The sequence below is a fragment of the Cottoperca gobio genome, chromosome 3 (genome assembly GCF_900634415.1).
Source record: "Cottoperca gobio chromosome 3, fCotGob3.1, whole genome shotgun sequence".
Lineage (NCBI taxonomy): Eukaryota > Metazoa > Chordata > Actinopteri > Perciformes > Bovichtidae > Cottoperca > Cottoperca gobio.
Window position 1 is genome coordinate 9,201,503 of NC_041357.1, and position 9,510 is coordinate 9,211,012.

The window sequence follows — 9,510 nt, forward strand, 5'->3', positions numbered from 1 at the left end:
AGCCGCCCAGGCAGCACCGCACCCACCACCTCCAACCCCTGCAGGGGCACCTGGAAACCTCCACCTTTTCTTCTCCCTCCTCCTCCTCTCTCTTTCTCCTGCCCGTACTTCACCCTCTTTGCTTCCTGTCTTCCTCTCTGTATCGTGGATGTTGAAACAAGCTCCCTCTCCTCTCCCTTTTCTTCTTTATCACCACCTCCTCTCTTCTCTCATGGAGGAGTGGCTGCCCAGGTGGAGTCTACTCCTCCGCTGCTGCTTCGTACTCGGTTAATCATTGCCCCCCCACACATGACCACTGATTACTTCAGAACCCTTCCCAGGGATCTTTATTCCAAGAGAAAATTGTGTCATAAAATGACACAACTCAGACTGCACTTGCAATATTAAACTCACCATAGCTGCCCCCTATGGAGTCGTGTGTGTACGTCGGTTTGTGTGTGTGTGTGTGTGCTGTCATTTGTGTGTGTAGAGATAATGAATCATCTTGGTGCAAGCAGACACAGGAAAATAAAAATAAAATTGTGCGACAGGGAAGCAGCGGTTCAACAAGCTCGGCGGGGATCTGCGTTTTATTCCATCTGTGTACAAAGTTTCCAACGGCAATACAAATAATATCAGCCTAGGGAAGAAAAAAATGATAATAACTGCACTGGTATCACATTTTGTTTCTATCCAGCGGTATATTATATGTATATTCACACTAGCTACTGTTCACTCGCTCTTGCTTTGTCAGAAATAGATGACAAGAAAAATTGTGCCTCCTACGTCGCAGTAGAGTAGCGAATGCATCCGGATTACCACTTTCAGCAGATACACTTTGGCCTGGATGACTCTGCAGTATGATAGAAGCGTGGGTCTTTTTTTCTCACTGAATCCAAGGGACCATTTGTGATACCCCCTCCCTTAGTCTATTTATTAAGATGTATTCCTGTTCTCCTCTATTGTATTATCTTAGAGTGTAAAGAACACATTCCCAACGTAGGAAACCACTAGAGTAATCTTTCCTTCCTTTAGTAACGTGGCCATTTAACAATTTAACTCTCGAAACCTCACCTGATAGTAATATAAGATAGCATATATTTTAGACAGTGTATTTATCTCTGTATGTGTTGTAAACTTGTCAAGCCATCTGTGAAAACCATCTTTACAATGTGCATCACATCAGTAGATCAAATCCAATATATAATTATATATATAATATATGTATAGCCTCCATCAGAGGAGAGAGCTAGCAAGGCAGAGATTGAAAGTGAGTGTGTGCGTGTGTTCATGTCTCTCTGAAAAACCCCTGTTTCTCTTGCTAGCTGTGTCCTATCTTGTACAAAGTGCACACTCCTTAAAAAACTCTTCAAGTAGTAAGCGTGTGTGTTGTCGCGTCCTCACAATTGTTAGGAGCAGCTGCTAAGTGTGAGTAGATGAAGATTAGACTAGAAAATGGCCTCCTTCTTTCTGGGAGAGTACTTTGTCTCTTGTTGTTTGTGTTTAACCTGACGGAGACCTCTTTGCCATTTTCAGACTTATGCCTCTTGCTTCTCTGTGTGTCCTTGTAAAAACAGGGTCTCAGGTATACTCGATTCCATCACACTACTCCGGTAGTTGTAGGAATAATAGCATTCAGTGCATAGGAAACAGAGTGTAGAGCCATCCGAATGCTAAATTGTGTTGAAAGCAGTTTGGAAGTGTGTTGCGAAGGATCAGAATACTACTTCCTGATGACCTCAATGCAGCATCACTTCGCTTTTTTTGCTTGCTGTTGCTTAAACGCGCCTTGCTGATAATTATACAGGATGTACAAGTGACTTTTTGACCAACTGTGTGCAGTGCTGAATCAAGTATCTTGCTTTTTTATAACATAGTTAGATGAAAAAAATAAAAAAATAATAATAAGAAATCCTCATTTCCAATGCCTTGTAATCAACTTGAAATTTAATTGGCACTTTGTTGACCGTCGTTGCACTGACCAGTTTCATTCACCTACGCAGAAAATTAAAGGCTTTTATCAACTTTCCAGTCACCTTGCTCACACTGTGGTCCATCAGAATCACTCAACTGACGGAGGAAATGTCATCTCCAGATGTAACACCACGGCAGCCTGAAGGAAAAGCTCCTTCAGCAGGCGTCCGGCTGGCATTGCAGCCTTTTTAAATAGGACATGACAGGCAGTCAACTTTTAATTTGTGGGCTGCCAACCAATTACCTACACATTATAACACCATCCACTCAGAAGCAATTAGTCCTTTCCACCCGTTGACTAGGTATAATTTTCAAGTCCTGATTGGTTTTATTATGCTTTTAACACTGCAGGCTTTTACTTGTTGAGTGGAAGTTGCAGGTATGGAGGCAGTTACCTTTACTCAGAGGTGTAAGGGCTTCCTAACCATTTCTCTAAGCCATGTATTTTCATAATGTTGACCTGCAAATAGCACAGATATGATTTAAGAGGTTGTATACAAAAACATAATCAATTAATGAGCACAAAAACCCTGTTGTTAAATAGCGTGCTTGCTCCACAGTGTTGCTTTTGTTAAGACTTAGTGCATTAAGCTCTATTTGTTCAAATGTGATAATAATGTATGTCTGTGTATGCTCGTGTGTGTGTGTGTGTGTGTGTGTGTTTGTCCCTGTATTAGTTTTACTGAACTCCACCTTACTGTCTATCAGATGTTTGCATGACCAGTCTCAGAGTAGAACCAGAGGAGATTTCTTTTCCCAGAATGCCTCAGCCTGATGCTCTTCTTTCTTAGTCCAACAATTGTGAACTTGAGCTGGGTAAAACTGTCAACACTGATATGTTAAAAAAAAGAAATCAATCCTATGGCAACCCTCGCTTAAGAGCAGGAACGCTGGCATTTTAAATCATGTGTTGAATCTAGAGGACAGTACGCTCTAAAAGCCTTTCATGCCCTGAGATAGATTTTAATGATTTCCTTCAGAGCCACAGCTGTTAAAAAGCTATAAATTATGTGTTTTGTGTCCATGTGTTTCCATTCCGACTGAGCTTCTCTGCTTTTGGTTTGAGAAAAAAAACAGCTTAGGGTTCAATTAAAACCACATTGCTTCATAAGATATTACACTGAAGAGCTTGCATGTGCAGTTTGTGTTGCTGTAACTCAATGTCCATGTATATTAATCCTTCTCCTTTCTCTCTCAATAGTATAAGTCCGTGCATGTTTACGTTAGGGAGCTTTTTGTTCTACATAATGTTAAGAAACAGAGGGTTGTCCTTCTTACAGAGGAGGAATAAGTAAAGCAGAACAAGTAACTGTCAATTCGCTTTGTGCAGTATAGGTAACCAAAGAAAGAATACCTAAACTGGGGTTGTAGTGAAAACAGAAAACAAACTTTAGAAGAAAAAAGGAATGTGTCATCTGCGTATAGGAGGTTAAGATACTGCCATTTATATCCCACGTAGTGTTCCTCGATGTTTGCCAATACGTTACAAAACATCTTCAGGTAACCATTGGCCTTATAGATGTCCTCTAATGGTAGAATATTGTATGTATTTCAAAAATAACACCACAGAATAGCTTATTGTCTGTCTCATATGGTACAAGTATTCCTATTGTTATGTCTGTTGTGTCTTTTTGGCACTTTATTGTCTGACCTATGAATGCATAGGTTAAATTTCTAATTACTTGAGTAATGTCATATATTTCTGTATGTTCTATGTGAGGTACTGCTGCCTATGGATATAGATGTGTGCCTCCATCCTTTTGATTTGAAAATAGAGAGTAGATATATAAAAACTATCTTTTAAAATCAGTGTGAGATGTTAAAAAGAAAGAAAAAAGGAAATATATCATATATGTGAAATGCATTTATTTATTTTCAATGTCATCAATTTTTGAGGCCCTACCTCAGATTTTGTATTTATGTATAGAAATGCAATTGGATGATAGTATCTTTACCAATAATAATATATCGCTATTATATCATGAAATGTATAACCTATGAATCAATAAATAAATGTTATTGTTTTATTTGTTGTCACTGTCTTTTAGAAAAGAGTATTATCGATATTGACAAGGACATTAGGTTAAGACAATAAATCCCCTCTGTGACCTGTCAATCAACATTTATATGCAACTAAATCACATCTGTGTGAAAATGTTGCATACTGTTTGTTGTTTAGAGGAAAATCATGATCAGAGAGCAAGAGATTGAAAATAATTACTATTTTACCGCTCCTGCAGGCATGTTGTTTGTTGGTACATACTGTGTGCTGCTGAACACCACTGACCGTGGCAGACAAGTTTGCATATTTCATGTCAAACTAATTTGCAATTTAAATTATTTGCATGGAGCGCACCGGTTGTTCAGTATATCATGTACACAAAGAAAAAGTATTTTAACAAGGCTGCGAAGTCAATAGTATTGATGCTTATTTATTTGTTGTGAAAAGGGATGAAAATAAAGTAAATGCAATTGATTTCAAAACTAAAGACATTCTACGGATAATGGTAAAGGTAATATAATTCAATATAATAAAAACACTGGATATTTAGTAGCAAAGAAAGGTTTTTAAATTGAATGTTTGATTCAAAACACACATTAGAGTGCGTCATTCAAAACAAGACGCTATCAGCTCTGTGATTCAGTACTTGGGCAGAGAGGTGGTTTGAGGTTAATACTAATATGCTAATGTTTAGCTGGTAAATGTTTTAGTATAGTACATTTACCAGGTTCGCCATCATTAGTTTTGCGGGTATCTGGTGATACACAAAAGTATTGGGCAAATTTACCTGATGATGGAAGGTAGATAAAACATCTGAAGATCACCAAAGCCAGTAGGTGTCATCCTCTGGGGACTATGACACACAGTCATGTCAATCCATCCAATAGTTCTTTTAATATTTGGTTTATATAGAAAGCTGCAGACCCTTATCCCACTGTGGAACGTCTGCCTGTGTAAAGGAATAATTCACAGCAAAAAGAGAATGATCACACCTCACACACATGCCAGTCAACACTCAACACACTTAAAAGTTATAGTTTCACTTCACCCTTCTCCCAAACTGTTATGGTAAACAGGGTGACTGCCCTGTTAGTTTAGTAATTTTATTGTCCACAATGTGAAAAAATGGTCTTTGGATTCAACACAATCCACATGAATGACAAACAAGACAGAAGTAAGAAACAGTAAAACCATTGGGAGAGCTTTGAGTTCAAAATGCAATCAAATACAGGTTTTACATTACAGTTCATTTAGCTGACCAAAGCGACTTAGAATAAGTGCATACAATCATGAGGATACAACTCTGAACAGCTTCAAATAAGTGAAATCATTTTAAGTGCAGTACTTCAATAAGCCGAACCAAAGTAAGTGCTACATTCAGAAACGATTGAATAGAAACTATCTGCTGTCCTGACATCAATGGGGAGGTCGTTCCACCATTTTGGAGCCAGGATAGCAAACAGGCGGGTTTTATTTAAGGGGTATCTGGATCCCACTCGCAGTGAGGTAGTAGCGAGCCGCTTGGCCGATGCAGAGCGAAGTAAACGTGCTGGGGTGTCTGGTTCGACCATGGCCTTAATGTAGGAAGGGGCTGATTCATTCACAGCACGGTAGGCCAGCACCAGAGTCTTGAAGCAGATTTGGGCAGCCACTGGTAGCCAGTGAAGGGAGCGGAGGAGTGGTGTAGTGTGGGAAGTTCAATAGACCTATTGCAAAAAATACATTAGGCCCTGTGCCAATTGACAATATATTTAATAATTTTAACTGCACACAAATTATTTCTTGGAGACACTTTTGGTGGCTTGTGGCAGACTAAAGCACCTTACTGAGTCAAGCCATTCAAATTGTGGGTATAATGGATGGGACAGATTACTTGTTATGTTAATACCTTTCTTTTTGGTATGCAGTACATGCCTGTGACTTAGTTGAATATGTGGTTTCCCTATAATTTTACTGGCTGTGTTAACCACTCTTGAAAGTTTCCCTGTACATTTGACATTCAAGTTTCCGTACCACGCAACCATTTAATTTTAAGATCCATCAAATGTTCTTTCATGCGTCATAAGTCCAGCATCAAGCAGAACAAAATGAACATGTACCTCATTATCTTTGGCCTTCTCCTCCCTGTCTTGGTTTAATAAATCCCCAACAGTCCCCCTAGAGGAGAAAAGAGACTTTTCTAAGACCCCTAGGAGAACCTCAGAACTATTGTTTTTACTGAGTATATTGAGAATGAGTATGAGTATATTATCTATCTCATTATTTGTTGATATTTATTGCTTATTCTCCAAAGGAGTATTCATTCTAGTATTCTGAATTTACACCCAAATGCCTTCAGCTCCTTCAACTTCAGCTGCAGTTGTGTGACAGTCTATCCAAAGGATGAGTAATTAGAGTATGAAAGAATTTTGGGTGAGAAAAAAAAGCTCCAAATCTAAATGACAGAAATTTACCTAAATTACGCAATTAATCTAAATGATTAAATTTACCCAGATAAACAAGAGACCAGAATTATCAGATGATAATTTGCAGTGGAGTTTTCTAACGGGGATATTCACACCAGATTCAGAGAACCAAAGACCCGTACAATTATTACAAACCAGAGGGGAAATTCTCTTTGTTTTTAGATATAGCATAATTTACCGTCTGTTGCAAGCACTTAGATCTGAAAGTTTTGTTGATGTAAAGTGCTGCCATCTGCACTGTCAGCTCTGTCCTTCTTTTCTCAACCTGTTAATGCACGATCAAAGATCTCTGCGAGAGTGAAAAATAAAGTTTGATGTGTTCAAGAACACTTTGTCTCGTTTTGCAGGTGGTGACATTCAGACATTTATCATTCTGACCGACAGCCTGTTTGTTTACTTCACCATCAGTTAAAAGTTGCCTGGCCCTCGGCTTGAAGAGACAAGACCCGGCTCACAGTTTCCTGCCTGTATTCAGCTGACAAGAAAATCTTTCATGATTTATCTCATCAGCTGATGAAAGCTGATGAGATAAGGCAGGGAGTGAGCTGACCTTGAGGCGCTGAAAACATCACGACTACACCAGCAAAATATGCTTACACGCTTTTAAATCACCCATACTGTGTGACGATGACAAAGAAGAAGAATGCAACGTAATGACATGATTAAAGTAACGGTTTTCCTGCTGTCATTGTTAACATTTTGGCTTATTTTCAAAACCCAACATAAAAGAGGAAGTTTCATTATTAAAGGCCTGTTCATGTTCTTTTTATTTATTTGCCTATTTATTTGACTCTCTGCTCCTGAAACATATGAGTTCAGTAATTAAATAGCAATGCATTAGAGAATTCTTTCCTGTTTATCTAAACACACTTTAAAGCCAGTGGTGCGTTAATTGTTTCTCCTTGACTTGAGCACATCATTCCCAAGAGACACTCCAGAAACATTGATTTCATTTGCACTATTGTCAGATTCAGCAGATTCAACAGTCCGTAAACATTTCGTCCCCTTTGTTTCTTTTGTTTGGCTGTTTGAGTTTCACACTTTCCGTGGTGTGGAGGTAATGTGTAAGCAATGACAAAACACAGTCAGTCCCACTCTCAGTTAGATACGTAACACCCGAGAACAGCAGACATCTTGTAAAACCTCACCACATACAGATCCAGGCATCTTTTCTAAAAATAATCATGGTATTTACATGATATACTGTGTAGATGTAAATGAAAGTCCCTACGTGTAGAAACACACTGTATGATGAGTTTGTGATTATCATTTTTTATATTTTCCCTCTCACACGAGTTGACGATAATTCTCTCTGAGTTTATCCCTGCACATATCACTTATCTCTTAACACATAGTTATCGTTTTGGTAAGGTTAACTTCTTCTCATGGCAGCCTCCAGTTTACATCTAATCTACTGTATGATCACATTATCTAACATGTAGCCAAGCAGGTATGATAACCTAAGTTGTGTTAATCCTGCTGTGGGGTACAAGGCTTTACTGATATTTGGATACAATGATAAAAAGGGTAGTTTGCACTTTTGAGGCTAAAGGCAAAATCAAAGCAAAAGAGATGACCAACATCGATAGCCTTTTCAAAGGAACAAATGTATGTCAGGGAGAATGCACTGTAAGGTTGCTCTCAGATACTCATCTGTTTGAACCCACCTTTTTGTCTCCACCACCCACTTTATGCTCCTATAACACCCTCCACCCTCCTGCGAAGGCTTTTACAAAAGGTTTTTGAATTTGGCAGCAGGGATTTTATCCACAAGTCCCGAGGTCGGGGGACTGATTGCAGCTCATGCAAAAGCTGTTGGACTGGGTTGAGATCGGGGCCAGCCAAGTTCTTCGAAAACCAAACTCTAAGAGCCTTCTCTTCAGAAATGGACCTTCCCCACACTGTTGTCAAAAAGTCATTGTTTGCTGTAGCCTTGAACGTTTCATTTTGTACCTAAGAAGTCTAACCTAAATCATGATAAAAACACCAAAAATTAAACTAAAGTTGCAGTTAAAGGGCACGCATTATAAAAAACTCACATTGTCAGTGCTTGTGGGTATATGGTGTGCCTACTAACCCACAAATTGTGGACAATCCAGTCAGTTTTTTGTGGGCTGCCTCGGTCAGAAAACATGGGATTCAACAAACCAATCAGATTTGGATCCTCTTCCTGTGTCATATCCAGGCTCATTATAATATATTCTAATGAGCCTGGATATGAGGTATACCTCTCCCCAATCTGAATATCTCCACCCACAGCTTGATAACTATCTTTTCAAAGGTGCATCATATTTTTCTCGCAAGCCAATCAGAACAGACTGGGCTTTTTCAGAAGGGGGGCTTAAAGAGACAGGCACCAAAACAGAACGTGAACACAACTATATTCAGGCAGACAATATGAGAAAAATACATTTTTGTTTGTCAGGGTTTCTGGTGGCAACATGTAAGAAATCACCAGCTGAAGTAGGAATAGATTGAGGGAAAGTGGTTATAAGAGCAGAAAATAAGAATACTCACAAAATAACTCCTAGAATCCAGTGAACATCACACACTGAACAGTGTAAGAACATCTTTTTCCTCCTTTAATTATGGGGTTTCTTTTAGGAAGTTTTTCCTTGTGCGATGCGAGGGTCTGAGGACAAAGGTATGTACAGTCTGTAAAGCACACTGAGACAAATGTATAATTTGTGATATTGGGCTATACAAATAAATTTGATTTGATTTGATTTGATCTGACAGGTGATTTGTTTTCTAATATCTGTGAATTGACAGAGGCGGTGTTTATAAGGTGTAGAAGCTGCAGAACAATGCAAATAGAAATCACTGTATAGCATATTACAGCATATTACAGCATACTAATGTTAAACACTCATTGGATAATTGGTAAAGAGTCAGCCATCTTGTGTTATACCAAACAAACAGCAGAATTTTCCTGTTATTCAGTTAGTGTTGCCAAGTTTTCTTCCATGTTTGGTTTTCTTGTTAGTGTTGTAATACTGGTAAGTTGAAGTGGTTTAACCGATCTGAACAACTATCTGAAACAATCACGTGGTATCTTCTTCATCCAACCTGTTGTCATCTCCACCATTC